This window comes from Aythya marila (genome assembly GCF_965140915.1).
Source record: "Aythya marila genome assembly, chromosome: 6".
Classification (NCBI taxonomy): Eukaryota; Metazoa; Chordata; class Aves; order Anseriformes; family Anatidae; genus Aythya; species Aythya marila.
The window spans coordinates 8,810,435-8,824,498 of NC_139047.1; the positions used below are offsets into that span (position 1 = coordinate 8,810,435).

General features: G+C 51.0%; 1 long non-coding RNA gene across 1 annotated transcript in view; it reads left to right on the forward strand.

The window, feature by feature from the left end:
• The window catches only part of LOC309879406, a 41,471-nt gene that overhangs the window by 26,657 nt on the left and 750 nt on the right, over window positions 1-14,064 (forward strand). Inside the window, exons 4-6 of the long non-coding RNA XR_014317739.1 lie at window positions 11,472-11,656; window positions 12,088-12,214; window positions 13,618-13,798. This is a non-coding gene — a long non-coding RNA (uncharacterized lncRNA). The remainder of the gene's footprint in view (window positions 1-11,471; window positions 11,657-12,087; window positions 12,215-13,617; window positions 13,799-14,064) is intronic.

Below are 14,064 nucleotides of genomic sequence, written 5' to 3' on the forward strand. Positions count from 1 at the left end.
AAAGGGTTGGGGGGAGCCCAGCAAGTGCTGGTGTGTGCTTCAGCCGTGTAATCATATCCCCAGACAGCCTGCCAGCCTGAAAACCAAACGAATTCGTGCTAAGTGACAGCAGTGATGGAGTGGCTGAGGAGAGACGTCCTCTTTAACTCCTAAACCGTGGATTTGTCTGGGCTGAGCCAGTAGGGTTGGCAGGTAGGATGGTTTTTCATTTGTTTCCCAGCTCCCTCACACGTCTGCCCTCCACGAGGCTGTGGTGGGGAATCCGAGATGAAGGCGACACGCGGAGCAAGCACGCACCAGGGGCTGTGTGAGGCTGCGCATGGGAATGGCTCCTGTGGGGAGCTTGGATTTTTTTAATATTCTTTTATTCAAATAAACACCGTGGTCCTGTTCTTTGATGGGCTGAAGGAGACATGGGAGCCTCTTTTTCCCAGACCCTTTTTCTGGGAATCTGCGTTCTCTCCTTAGGATGCAGAATAAACAAACTAGAAATTTAGGGATTTAAAATCAAAATAAATAACTATTGTTCTGCCTTCCCCTCCACGGCCTCCTTCTTTTCCCACCATCTCCCCCGCTGCCTTGCCCTGCCCTGAGTGTCCCAGTATTTGAGTATCAGAGTGAAATTTGGGGCTCAGATGCTCTGAGGATAATGGGGTTTAGTATTTAATGTGCTGCAGGGGTCTAAGCAAGCCTTCTGGGGGCTGCTGGGGAAGAATGGAGATAGAAATCCTCCATTTTACACTTTTTACTCTCCCTGAGCACGCTTCCTCTTGGCAGCACATTGCATCAGTGGCTATTTTTACTGTCCCTGCTCTTCTGGGGCCTCAGTGGCTGGGACAGGATCTGTATTCCCAAATTGCTGTGGCTAAAATGGGAGGAGCAGGATGTGAGGGCGTCTGGCATGGCAGGGAGGGGAAAAGGCCACTTGCACAAGGGAAAAACAATCCTAAACCCAAACCCCTGCCTGCTAGGAGAGGAATAATTTGGAGCAAGCTCTCCTGCTTTCCAGGTGATGCTCGTGTGGTGTTCTGGGGTGTCCCAGCCTTTCTGTAGGGGCAGTGATGGTGGTGATAATGTTGAATTCTTTTTTGTTTTTATTAAGAGAGAGAAAAGCAATAGGGCACTTGACTAACCGAGCCCAGGGAGGTGCTCGTGATCCTGTGGTGCAAGAAATGGTGCCTGAGCTCTTATTGCAGCTGTGACATTGTGCTGTGCCTTTGGGAGATGCACCACAGCGTCTCTCCCGAGGCATCTGGCAGAGTTTGGGGCTTTTTCTTGTCTTGCAAAGGGCCGTATTTTGCTCCAAGGTTATAGAATGGGCTCTGATCCCCAAACTCCTTTCTACGTGGAGACTCTTTCTGTGGTAACATGTAGGTTGGTGAGTGATGGCTGTTCTGTAAAACCATAAAAATGAGAGGCTAAGACCCCTCACTCCCATTAGATGCAAATCAGCCTAAGAACTCACTTAAAAAAATATATAGATATTATTATATATAATCTTAAGTAAGTAAATAAATAAAAATCCATGGATGCAGACTCAGCAGGCAATCCTGGAGAGCAAGCATAGGAAAGTGTTGCTTAACATGTAACCAGAATCATCTGTGGTGCAATGTAAGCCCATTACTACTTTGACTGTCTACCATGACTGCTGAGGAAGGATTAATCCATTCTCTGTCCTGTATGTAGCTGAAGGTCGTAATCATCCATCTTCTAGACTAAACAACCTTCATTCTTTCACTCTTTCCTCATAAATTGTGTCTTCTGGCCTTTCTTAATGTTCCCTCTTGGACTTTCTCCAGTTACCTCACGTCTTCGAGAGCTCAGTGCCCAGGACTGCTCCGCGTTCAATGTCGAATCGCTGCCTGCATTTGTGGGTCTGGAGGTCTGGGGTTCCCCAAGGCACGTTTGGGGCAGAGATAAGTAAATTTGCCTCTTGGAGAATGGAAGTAATGAGGAAGGGCATGCCAGGGGGGGCATCCTAATGCCAGCATCCTCCCCATCGGTGTGTTATCCTTGTGTTACTAGCACACAATTTCTGCTTCCCAACATCTTGCACCCAATGCATGTAATCTTCTGAGATCCAGATCTCTTTTATTGCTGATCCCAGGGCCATGACTAAAATCAGCATTGTTTTGGCCAGCTCCTAGGCTTTAAGGGCATCTTCCTCCTTCTTCCCCCCACAACCTTTTATTTTCCCTTTCCCATTACCAATCTGTACGGTTAATGATCTGAAGTCTGGGTCACAGGCACTTGGGCACAAGCTTGATGAAGAGCCTGGCGTTGGTGGGAGCAGCTAACCAAGGGACTGAACATTTATAGGGTCAGGAGCTCCAGGGGCATTAACGCCTCCATCTTCCCACAGAGCCACGTCCCCTGCCACCCGAGGATGGTTAGGGCTGGCCTGGGACTAAGCAATTGCTAATCTAACAGCTTAGGTTGCTCCACAGCTTTAACATTCATTTTTAAACATCCTTTTATTTGTTTTAGGAGAATCCTACTCACTGAAAAGTAAGTGTTAGCTTTTTTTGTTTTTCCTTGCTGCAGCTTGCTCGTGGTGAGGACAAAGCCCAGCCTTTGTTTATGCTGGGAAAAGTGCAGATAGGACTCGTTTACTCGATGTGGGTATCCCTAGCTGGCAGCTAGGCAAAGTCCCCAAAAAGCAAGCAGAAGGGAGCGAGGTGGTGTCGTGAAATAGAAGCAGGATGGCCACGCTGTGCATCGAGCCGAATGCTTCACATAGCTGTGCTGTCAGCAAACACGGCGAGCCAGAGGGCAGGCAACCAGCCGCTAGCACGGCTTCTTTCTGAGCTCTTATTTGCCTTCCCATTTGTTATCTTGGACATAAAGAGGTCTGTAAGCCAGGGATTTGGGCAGTTAACCTCAAATAAACCCTAAAAGACCTACTTCACTGAAGTGTAACAGCGTCTGTTGAATTTAATGGAGCTGGGCTAGCTCTCACCAAGGGTGATTTGGACTCTGAAAGCTTGCTGTTTCCTGGAAGCTAACGGCAGGCATTTGTTGGTCGTCTCTTTTGCTTTGCGTGCAGCTTTGATTACTGCCTTTGTCTGCTGGCTTTGTGCACGGCTCCGTGTGTAGGTGAGTGCAAGAGAGGAGCCAGCAGTGCAAGGATGGACCACCATCAAGGCAGGCGTTTGCTTCGGCTGTGGAGTCGCCTTTATGTGCTCAGACAGACAGCAAATATTTGACGAGGAGCAAGAGAATCAGGTATGCTGCTTGACAAAACGGATAGCCCCGAAAGCGGCGCTGTGACTCACCAGCAGATCATTTCATAGCCTCACCCGGCCCCGTGGCTTCAAAACGCTATTTAGGATCAAAGCATCTTCCAAACAGTCGGGGTTGTTTCCTTAAACAAAACCAAATCATGCTTTATAAGGTCAGCGAGCTCCCAAAGAGCCAGTTGGTGGAGTGCAGCTGCAGATGGAGCGCCGTGGCATGAAGTGAAACTGCTCGGAGAGGCCGTCAGCAGCTGGCGCTGACGGGGAGAGCCGGGCGTGGGAGCCCACTTCTATTTCTCTTTTCTCCTTTCTACAGGTTGGTGATTCACTGATGGGTAAAGGAAACTCACAGCCATCAGCAGGCCCGCTCTCAGCTCTCGGCACGCACAGTGGCACAGATCATTTCCAGCTCGCCTCGACTTCTCGAGGTTTCAGGCTGGAAAATAAACCCCACCGTGGGTCGCTGGGAGACAGGAATTGTATTTAAGCACGGGCTTTGGCCAAGCGAAAAGTTATCCAAATGTGGCTGTTCTTTTGCTCTGTGTAATGACTAGCAATTGAGAGATCACTGAAATAAAATACAAATCCAGCAATTTGGAGGCCCTGCAAGATAAAAAGCCTGACTGCATCTGTCTCGCCTCCTAAAAGCACCAAGCTGTTCGCTGTTTGATACAGCATCCAGACGTGGGGCTTCTGATGTGAGCTGAGAGCAGCAAATCAGAGGAATTAAAGCATCCCCCACTCTGAGGGACAGCCTCTGGGCAAAGACCAAAGTGGCCCCAGCTCCTATGGGAAAACCTTGGCCAAGGACAGGCGGGAGCAGAGGGAGCTAAATCTCTTTTGAAGCCTCATTTTTAATAGAGGCAGATCCAAGCCACGAGCTGGGAATTCAGGAGGCCGTGTGCCATTCCCTGGTGGTCCCTGATGTCCGGCAGGATTTATTTCTGCAGTGCTTCACCTTCCCAAATGCCGATGGCTCTCCTGCTGACTGCAGTACGCCAAGCCTGACCACCCCCTAGGACCTCGGTGCAATCCCACGTAGCTCAGCTAGAGGAGATCACAGAATCATTAAGGTTGGAAAAGACTGTCAAGATCATAAATGTACACACACAGGGGCTGACAAGGGGCACGGCCAGCCCCTCTCCAACACACACCCTCTATTCTGAGCCTCTGCCAGCCTGGCGTGAAGGATAAGGCACAGCTGGCTGTGCTCTGGGGGACCTCTGAGCTCAGAGCACATGAGGCAGAGAGGTTTCTCCATCCCTCCCCGCTGAGCAGGGCAGGATGTTTACGTGCTGCTCACCAGAAGGTACCCACAGCCTGAAAGCCTCTTACTCAGTTCTGCCCAGTAATTGGGATGTCTCCCTGGCGTGCCCAGTATCAGTGGATCCAGCTGAAGCCTGATGTTCCTAAACAAACCCTGCCTTTAAAGCCCGGCTTGCAACATCCTCCCAGAGGTTCCTTGCTTGACGTCACCCCGCGCTGCAGGATGCAGCTTGCAGAGCTGCTTTCAAACAGTCCCTTGTTAGCCCGGCACAGGGCGCATCGCTGGGCGCCTGTTCCTGCTCCATCAGCGCTCGGGAGCCAAATAGCAAAGGGATTTATGAGACGTGGTGACCAGAGGCCGGAGGAAAACATTGGGTAATCGGAGAAGTGGCCTCCAGGAGCCAGCCGGGCTGTTTATCTCGTCCTCCGCCTCCCCAGGGGAGGCAGCTGCACCGTGTCACCTCGGCTGCCCGAAGCCCTGCCCAGCCTCATTCATAAAATCCCACAAAAGCCTTGTATTGGAGCAAGGAGCCCTGCCCAGCCCAGAGCAGGCAACCTGGCTTATCAGCACGAGTCTGTGCTGGTGGAAAGCACTGCGAGCTCCTTCGGTCCTGCGGGCAGGGTCTGCCAACACGGAGGCAAACACCAGCCCCAAAAGCTTCAGGCCATAAACGCAGGAGGCAAACACCATCTCGAGGAAGAAAGGAGCACGGAGATGGTGCTGGGGAGCAGCAGAGCCCCGATTCAACCCCGGGAGATAGAGAGGAAGCGGTGATTTTCCAGCATGTGTTTTATTTCAGGGCTGGGGGTCATCCTTGCCCTGCTGGAGGAGCCCGCGGGTGGTGTAAATCAGCCTGCCCGGCCGTGCTGGCTCGCCGTCCGGGTGGGAAGCGTGGCTGCCACCTGTCTGCCTCGCTAACCGGGTCAGCCCCTGCAGGCAGCCACCTTTTTATGGCCGCGGCGTCTGGCTTTCCAACATAATTCTTCCTTTCCCCCCGTCCCAGACTCTCTGTTGAGTCTGGCCTCTCGCTCTCAGTAATTGAAATATAAGCATTGCTGTGCATCAGACAGGCATGGGCTTTCTTTCTGTGTTCCCCCCCCCTCCCCCCCTTTTTTTTTTTCCTAATTCCTTTCATGGTGACCCAGGGGAGCACGGCTGTAACTTTAAATACCTTGCAGCACCACCAGCTGAAATGAGGTTGGGGAACGGGGAGAATTAAAACATGGTTCAGAGGAGCACGCGGGAGGAATACAAATAGGAAGAGAGAACCCGAATCCAGCATTTTGTAGGGTCTTTTGCGGAGAATAATACCAACTCAGGAGGGGATAGTGCCTGCAAGGGCAGGAGGAGACAGCTGTGTGCTATCTCCTTCCCCGAGTCTCACATGGAGAGAGAGCTGTGCTCTGGGCTCGGTGGATGTAGGCTCCTGGGTGTCTTTCAGCTCTTCCATCACCCCGTGATGTCTGCGTGCTCCCCTCCACCTGGCAGGGACTGCTCCTCTCCTTTCAGAGCACACACCTGGTCCGAAGGAAGACTGAGACCAAACAGCAGAAACTGGGTGCGCCTCCTGATGTTCTCCAACCCCAAGCAGAAGACGTCGCATCTGCCTTTTCCTGGGTGAGAAACCACTGAAAAAAGCTGCAAGGAGAGCTGTAAATTCAGTCGACCTGAAAAGCTGCTGGCTAGGGAAGGATGTGTTTGCTGCCCTCCTTCTTGGCTGAAGACTCATACCCGGAGCTGATGCCCTTTGCTCCTCGCTGTCGTGCATCTTGTTTCCACCCAGGAAACGGGTCAGCAGCTCCCGCTGCCCTTTCCCGGGCTGAAGTCAGCTCTGTGTCCTCAAAGAACACAAATCATTCCCAGGTGGCTGGGGATGGAAGGAACCGTACAGGTGTCGTGCTCAGGGCCGTGTCCCCAGACACCTGGAGCCGGCGGAGCTGCCGTGATTTACGGGAGCCTCCAGCAGGGCACGGACCTCTCCCCTTGCATCGTGGTCAGAAAGTCGATCCCATCAAAGCCACAGAGAGGGAAGGAGCCCGATGGGATGGCATCCTCAAAACCTTCCTACTCAAGGGTTTGGGGTTTTCTGCCTCCTGTTTCTGCTCGCAGAGATTTGGAGGTGCGGGAGCATCTCGAGGATGCTGCCTGCCATGAGCGACGGTGCTCAGTTTGCCCCAGGGGTGCAGCCCAGGTGTGCTGCACTGACATCCCGCTGAACCACCATCCCTGGTGGCTGGGAAAGGAATCCAAGCAAAAAAAAAAAAGCGTTGGGCATGCAGCTAGCAAGAAGATGGACTGCTTCAGTCAGGTGTGCATGCAGCTCCGCCGCAGAGAGCCGTGCTGACCTCCTCTTACCCACGGCTTGCTGTTCCCTGCGTGTCACCCCGCGTTTCCATGGGAGATGATTGTAGGACAAATGGCTGTGTTATGGCCTTGTGTGTGTTAGGAGGTGATTACCCTGCGGGGTAATTCTGATCCTTGTAGCTGCAGCTGGGCAAAGGGAAGCCCACTGGTAAAGAGTTCACGACATCAGGATTGCAACATCCCTCTCCGAGCAAGCCTATTTCCACTTCTGCTCCCTCCTTCGAGGCTGCCTTTACCCAATGCCAGCTCACCGAGTATAGCCAGTCCTTAATGTGACAGAAATGGGGAAAAAAATTGCAAATAACATTTCCAAAAGAGGCTGCAAGCACAGGAATGCAGAGCGGGGTGGTTGTGGACCACTTTCCTCTTCTGGACAACCCTTATTCAGCGCTGAGAAATGTGTTTATTTGTACTTCGAGGCTGCTCAGCCCTCCCAGACTCGAGCCTCGAGTTCTCCCTGCTGAAGCCAGCGCTCTATTTGCATGAAACCTTGCACAAGGAAAGAGTTTTGTTCTCTCTAGCAAGCCTTTCTGCTTGCTGCACCGGGTGGGAGTCAGTCCCGGGCTGCCGGTTGTGCCGGCACCACGGATTTTGCGGTGAAGCTGTAGGCTTGCCTACCATCAGCTCGCGTGGTTTCATGGTTACATCTTGCTCAAAATACTGGAAAATCCTGGTAATCGCCGACGTCAGGCGCTCCTGGTCCCCGTCAGCCCCCTGCCACCCCGTTGCCTCCTAAAAGCTGCAGGTTTGCGGTAATAAAAACGAGGAAACGGGGAGGTGCGAGGAATTAGGCTCAAAGGCAGAAAACGTGTCGTGGCCAACGTAACACAAAATAGGCCTAATAAAATGTCAGGAAAGGATTTGAAAATAGGCGATGGGTTGAAAAACAGGCCTCGGTTTTTACAACTGGTAATGTAAACGGTCGGTGCTAAGGAAAATAAAGGCTGGGGTTGGAGGAAATGGCTGCCCTGAGCCTGCAGATGCTCCGCAGTAGGAGCGTGAAGCACACGTTCCTGTTGGACTTCTCAGGAGCTTAAATAGCACATAATGTGAAGAGAAATTAACATTACTAAGCAGTATTTGTGGTTCCAGGAGCAGAAACTGCACCAAGGCTTCCTGCTCGTCTGCTGTCCGTCTAGCAGGGTTTGTGCTGGCTCAGAAACAGGAGGGCTGGATGTGTGCAACTGGTCCTAGAGCCCTGCAATCTCTTGCAATCAGGCTTTTTAGTGCCCCTGCTGCACGAGGAGTGGGTAATAGCGAGAGGATGCTGCTGTATTTCATCTCTGAAGTGTGTCCAGGCTGGATCGAGCTTCCTGGAGACCCGGTGGCCGCAGCAGGAGGACACAGGACTTGCTTTCCGCTGGTTTGCACAGCACAGGAAGGTTGGCACACGCGTTTTATCAGAGATGCCCTGCTGGGGACCGTGCTGCAGGTTCACCAAGCATCTGGCGTGTTCGTCAGGAAGCTGTAATTAAGCCCCCAGCACAGCAGCGGTGGTGCACAGGTCCAGCACGACTCTTCACATAGTTGATCAAGAGGCAGGTTTGATATCAGCTGGGCTTCCTGAGCCAGTCCCTGCTCCCGGTGTCTTTGCACATCCCCTGGGGAAGCTCCTTCTCTTCTGGAGAGCAGAACTCACCTCTTTTGTCACAGAAAACTGACCCCAAACACGTGGTTACCCAAACTCGGGTCATTTCGGGGGTGCATCTTGTCCAACGAGGTGGGAAGGAAAAGTGAGACTCTTTTCCATGCAGTAGGGCAAGCTGTGGCCAAACCACCCCGTAAAAACTGGGTCTGATGAGCTCAGGGCCAGTCGCTATACATTAACTGTGCGATGGAGGCTGCATCTGCCTTCAATCGGGACAGATAAACTGCAGGCAAGCCAAATTCCTCGGCGTGCCTGCACACATCCTGAGCAGGGCTGCAGTCTCTCTGGGTGATCTCGCTTCAGCATGGCCTCAGAGGTTAAAAGGTGCCCTTCCCTCCTGTTTTGAAGCAATTTTGACTCGAGAAATTATCCGGGTATTACTGGCTGCCATGCAGCACGCTTTTCTAGGGAGCTCACACCAAAGAGTTAAGTGTTGGACAGGGGGAATTTATACTAAACATAATGATTATCTGCCTGGAAAATAAGTTTTCAGAGCTGAAATTGCTTGCAGGACTAGGTATTCCCCTGAATTAAAAGAAAATGTTCAAAAGGCACTGCTGTGATCTAAATTCGAAGTTCTATTTTCTGGGTAGAAACAATGCTTTATCCGGCTTACACTAAAAAGCTGGAGAGCATTAAAAAAAAAAGGCAAAGCTGAATCAAGACATCTTGAAGCTATTATAGCGGAGTGTTTTGGATAATAGGCTTGTGAACGGTTGTGAGATACAAAGTTTTGCTGGAAGACAGGCGAAGAAATATCAAACTCTTGACAATTCCCTCAAGGAAGCAACACCACTTTGCCATCGGCCCCAGTAGGTCTGAACGCCCTCCCCATCTGGCACCGGGATAACCCGATGGGCAGACAGAGATGGGGCAGCTCTGGGAATGGAAACCAAATTGCCAAAGCCCATCAGCAAATAACGCTGTTCCTTGCCCTTCCTTCCCATTCACGTTTTCCATCCAAATCGTTCACACCATCTTCAGAAGGGAGAGATGATTTCAGAGAGGGGTGTTGGCCAAGATGACCTCCTCCGTCCCAAATTTCCCCCGCGATCCCTACGCTACGAGAAACGTGTGGGCTTTATTTTCTTCCATCAGACAGGCACAGGTCCTCTCGCCGCTTGTGGAAATCTCTTCAGGAGCCATCCTTGTTATTTCTGAGACTTTGATGCCAGAGAGGACTGGATGGGCAGCTGGCAGAAGGTTTGTTTTTGACTTCGGAAGCGTCTGGACTTGCCCTGGTGTTTGTGTCTCTGCAGTCTGACTCAAGCCCTGCCGAGGCCAAAGGGAAGCATCCCAGGAGCTTTGCAGATATAAAGTTGCCACTCTCCGAGGGATAAACTTCTGGTAGCACATCGCCTCATCCGTGTCTCTTCCTTCTGATCTGCCGGTGAACTTCCACCGAGCAGACTTTATTTTAACGATGGTTATCCAGGCGTACACAAACACATTTCATCCTGCCGATGCTCCCTGCAGCACCATCAAAACCCATTTTGGCACACAACCTTCTCCACCTGCCAAATTCCCTTCCCTTTCCTTGGGCAGCGCCCAGGCTGTGCCTATTTGCCTCTGTTGGCTGCTCTGCTATGGCTCCTGCTGGTTTGGCTTCCTAAATCTCTTTATTTTTTTAATGCTGCTGGGATCCCGCCTTGCCAAGGCTGCCCACAGCCTCCATGGTGCCTTCCTTTCCTAACCCAAATACAACAAAATTGTCAATGGAATCTATTACTTTGAGAAAATAACTGTTGTTATTGAAGGATAAGGATAAAGTTTATAGAGGGAGGCAGGACTTTGCCTGAGATCAGCTGATAGGAAAACCAGACAAGCTTTTGGCCGCGCAGGTCTTTGCGTAGGGCACTCGGCAGAGCTCGGTGAGCAGATTTCTCCGTGGCCTCCTCGTGCAAGGGCAGCTCCCTCCACAAGGTTTGCAATTTGTAAGCCAAGGAAACGCTTTCAGTAAGCCATAACTTGCATAACAAGGACTCCCCAAGCAAAAAAAAAAAAAAAAAAAAAAAAAAGGTTGTTTGTCTTCAAAGAAATACTTTTGGAGAGCTATTTTGTGGTAAGTCACTCAACATTACTGATCCTCATTAGATTAGAAAAGTACAGGCTTTCCCTCCAGGAAAAGTATGTAAGTGTTGGAATTTCTAACGTTAGAAATGATTGAAACTGAGGGGTTTGAAATGGTAATTTTTCCTATGGCTGAAATTTAGTAGACGACAGTTTTCTTTCCCATGTCCGTTCTCATTACTTATCAGAAGCGCGGGCGTGATTTACATCCCTCGGGAGCGGGGTGGAAAGGCTGATTCCTGCCTCCCACCTCCTCCGCCTCTGCTGCTCAGCCTTTCCCAAACACCTTCACTGCCACCTTCTGCCTGTGCTGAGCTCACAGCTCAGTTGTTTTTTCTTACCCTGCAAGATTCATAGTGTGTGTCCCAGTCAAACATGGAATACAAAGAAGAAACCACGTGTGCGCGGTCACGTTGGTCTGTAAATTCAATTTGTTTCGAGCTGCTCTCTATTTCGGCTGCTGGTTGCCTTGTACATAATTCCTGCCTTCGACTGAGAGGATGGGAGCCCTGCACTGATGTTCCTTGCGACCCACAAAACCAAAATACTTTGCTCAGCCACTGGCCAACCATTAGCCACAGGCGTTTGTTTGCCCAGGTTTGCTCGACAGCCTGAGCGATGCCGGCAGGGGCCGAAATAAGCAAAGGGAGGCTGGGGAAGGGAAGCTTCGGCTGTGGGTCGTTATAGGTCTGGGTGTCTCCCCTGAGTTCAGAGAAGCTGCCCTGATTCATACCTGGTGGGATCTGTTCCAGGTTGTTGTATGAACTGGGCTGGTCGTGTCTGTGACCCCTATGGCCTAGGAAAAAGACATCCAGGTGACACCTCTTTGTGGCTTATAGATAGATGGAAAATATCTTTTTTTTCTTTTTTTTTTTTTCCTTTCCAGTTGAAATATCAGTTAACATCACTTCCAGGCAGGAGCAGAGACCCTCTTACCAGCCCTGGGAACCTCTGAAGGGCTCCCACCATCCCCTGGAAACGGCCAGAGCAACTATTGAACATCCAACCCCCAATCTTTTGCCAGAAAGCCAGTCCTCCCAGGCTTGAGAGACTTCGTGCACCCAAGAAAAGGTTGGGAATTCTTTCCCCGCACTGTACAGATGGTTTCCCACGGCACGGCTAGGGGAACAGTGGCATCTGGTGTTCGCTCCGCTGTCCTACAGCCACCGCTTCCCAGCTGGGTGCTTGCAGGTTTCACCGGGTGCAGGCAGGATTTGGGGCCCTGGTGGCACCCGAGACCTGTCAAATACATCTGCTGAGGGGTGCTGTGGGGTGTACGGGAGGCTGAAACCCAGCTGAATGGCAGCTAGGGGTGGAGGGATGTCCTCTGTGTCTGCACTGCTTTCAGGATCTGAGTATCTCTGCAATTTGGTCTCACGTTTTCAAACACCCCAAATGCAAAAACTGCCCAGGAGCCTCTCCCCTGCCAGTGTCGGTGACTTTAATGCACCCAAAGCTTGTGATGAGTTTAGTTGGGAGATTTTTGTGTACCTGTGTTCCAGGTGGTGCATCCTCTACTGCCCATCTCTGGGGCACAGCCAAAGCCTCGCTGCAAGACAAACTGAGCCAAGCTTCCTTCTCCTGCCAGCACAGCAAGGAGCCCAAATCCGAGCAAACCAAAAGGAAAAGGTGCGTTTCTCCCTGGTAATTTCTATGCAAATTGGAAAAGGCAAATTACTCTCTTCATTTTGGGAACTGAAATCCCGTTCATCAGCCTGCACATGCACGAAAGACAGGGTGTTTCCTGCAGAGATGGACAGAATGACCAGCCTGAGCTTGGACCTCTGGGGAAACAATTACTGCTGGCTTTCACGTTTCAAGTTGTCAAATTTCTTACATTCACCAAAGGCTATTCTGCAATATTTGCCCTATCCTTTTGGCCAGGTTTAGGCAGAAGAGTCGGGATTGACACGAGGTGACCAGTACGTAACTTGGTGCACGAGTCCCTCAGCCTGGCCACTTTCCCCTACATCACAGAAGGGAGCCCAAGGCCGAGGAGCACCGCAGGTGGCTTTACATAACACGTAGAAGTACCAAATGACAATATCCCAGGGGCTGCCTTTTGCATGGTGCTGTGTACCTTGGCACGGGTTTGCTCGGGCTGCCGGATCTCCCTGTTCTGCAACAAGTTTGTTCAGACCAAACCCTCCAGTGCAAGAGTTAACGTGCACTAGGGTTTGTTTATTTTCTATTAAACCATGGAAGGCTTTCCAAAGTGCAGCTCAACTTTTGCTAAAAAAAATAGAAAAAAAAAATAAATCAGTGGGAACTGGGCACTGAGCTCCAAATCCCATTGAAATTCATTTCAGTTCCCATCATCTTCTACAGAGGCTTTGGGTCTTAGGCTGGAAAATGACCTTTCTCTTGCAAGTCAACAGGTAAGTTGTTTAAGTGTGTAAAGAACAGGTTGCAGAAGCCCACGCTCTACAAATACCTCAGCCCTTTTGCTATCAGCAGGCGAGATAAATGTTGTTTCCTGAATAGGGTCAGAGAGAGAGCAAGAAACCTCGCTTTTGTACCATGTTTTGTTTATTAAATTCAGTTCTCATTGATGTCCAGAGCTGAGAAAAATGTTTCCCAGGAAGACTGACAAGCAGAAACGTTTCATAAATATATATATATATTTCAAACTCTGTAGGTATAAACAAATAAAAGCTCTATATTGCTGTTTTGGGAGGTCCTAAGCAACCAGCATTTTCATCTGGTCCATTAGCAGCAAATGTGATAACCAGTGATGAACTTCCACTTCTTTTTAAGTGGTGAAATCCAGTGTTTTAAAATTATTGCTCATTATCAGACACACACACACACACAAAGATACGAAGGGTGTCCATTTAACATCTTCATGAAGAGCAGTGACCGTATCCCCGGACAGCACGTGCAATTTTGTGGTGCTGTTCCTATTGCAATCAAGACCCGAACGTTCAGAAATGAATGGAGACGTCGGTGTGACCAGTCTGAGGGCGTTACAGGAGAACATTTCTCAGCAGGTCCCACCACGGAGCCTCCCTAAAATCTACCTTTGTTTACAGCGTCGGGCTGAGCATCCCTCGAGGGAAACGCCTCCGAACTGCTCACTGCTGGGGTCCCAGCACCCAACTGAACGAGGCTCCAGCCGTGAGCTCCTCTCCTGCAGGAGCTGGGACCAGCCCGGCGGGGACGAGGATGAGGAGCAGCACGCAGAGCAGTGTCCCGAAGTTGAAGACGACCGAGGTATTTTCCCTTCCTCTCCGGTTCTCCTGGATGGGAGGGCTGAGGGAGGTGGCTGATACCACGAAGGGAGCAACGTGGCTCTCCTCACCGGAGACATCCCACCTTTTTCAGCAGTAATTCCCCCCGTGCCCACCAGCCGGTGGCCCCCTACCAGGATAAAGCCGCAGCAGCTCCTGCTCCCTTCTCCTGGAGCACCTTGGGGTCCACCAGCCCTTTTCCCATACCCTCCCCACGGAGCACCCCTGGCTCTCAGCTCTGCTCCGGGC